This window comes from Salvelinus sp. IW2-2015, unplaced genomic scaffold, assembly GCF_002910315.2.
Source record: "Salvelinus sp. IW2-2015 unplaced genomic scaffold, ASM291031v2 Un_scaffold2709, whole genome shotgun sequence".
Taxonomy (NCBI): Eukaryota; Metazoa; Chordata; class Actinopteri; order Salmoniformes; family Salmonidae; genus Salvelinus; species Salvelinus sp. IW2-2015.
The window spans coordinates 72715-73644 of record NW_019944014.1 but is presented as its reverse complement, the minus strand read 5'-3'; the positions used below and the strand labels follow the sequence as shown (position 1 = coordinate 73644).

Here is a 930-nt window from a genome sequence, read left to right as displayed (position 1 = left end):
CTGGCAGCGTGTCTAGGAGAGAGAGACTCAGACCTAAACCCCAGGCTGGCAGCGTGTCTAGGAGAGAGAGACTCAGACCTAAACCCCAGACTGGCAGCGTGTCTAGGAGAGAGAGACCCAGACCTAAACCCCAGGCTGGCAGCGTGTCTAGGAGAGAGAGACCCAGACCTAAACCCCAGGCTGGCAGCGTGTCTAGGAGAGAGAGACCCAGACCTAAACCCCAGACTGGCAGCGTGTCTAGGAGAGACCCCGGACCGTCTCCTAGCTCATTACCAATGTAGGCGGCTAGCTGTACGTCCCGCAGGAAGGCAGGCAGGGACCTGTGGTTTATATTTACAGTCATTAGTGATAGGAGACAGAGACTTGGCAGCGTCAGGGGTTTTACAGTCCCTCCTCTCCTCTGTGCTACTGCTGCTGGGAACAGGACAGGAGACAGCCGGGCTGGGATGTGGTGTGTGTGCTGGAGACGAGACAGGAGACGGGACAGGAGACGGGACAGGAGACAGGACAGGCTGGGAGCAGGACTAGACTACCTCTCACTGGGGGCCATTAACGCTTCATGCTTCCCTCCACTATGCAATATCAGCTATCTTCTAGGAATGGTGAGTGTGTGTGTGTGAGTGAGTGTGCATGTTTGTGCGTGGTGTGTGTGTGTGTGTGAGTACAAACCTGCCAGAAGGAGATGTGGCTGTCCGTGTTAGAATAGGTGGCCAGGTACCTCCCGTCTTGTTTTGCTGCCTCTCCATCTCTCTTCCTCCTCTCTCTCTCTCTCTCTCTTCTCTCTCTCTTCTCTCTCTCTCTCTCTCTCCTCTCTCTCTCTCTCTGTTTCACTCTCTCTCTTTCCCTCTCTCTCTCTCTGTTTCACTCTCTCTCTTCCTCCCTCTCTCTCTCTCTCTCTCTCTCTCTGTGTGTCTCTCTCTCTCTCTCCCT

At 54.7% G+C, this 930-nt stretch overlaps 1 long non-coding RNA gene across 1 annotated transcript in view; it reads right to left on the bottom strand.

Moving 5' to 3' along the window:
- LOC139025452 (uncharacterized) overlaps positions 1-726 on the bottom strand; it is a 15408-nt gene extending 14682 nt beyond the window's left edge. Inside the window, exon 1 of the long non-coding RNA XR_011477041.1 lies at positions 670-726. This is a non-coding gene — a long non-coding RNA (uncharacterized lncRNA). The remainder of the gene's footprint in view (positions 1-669) is intronic.
- Positions 727-930: the final 204 nt, after the last annotated feature.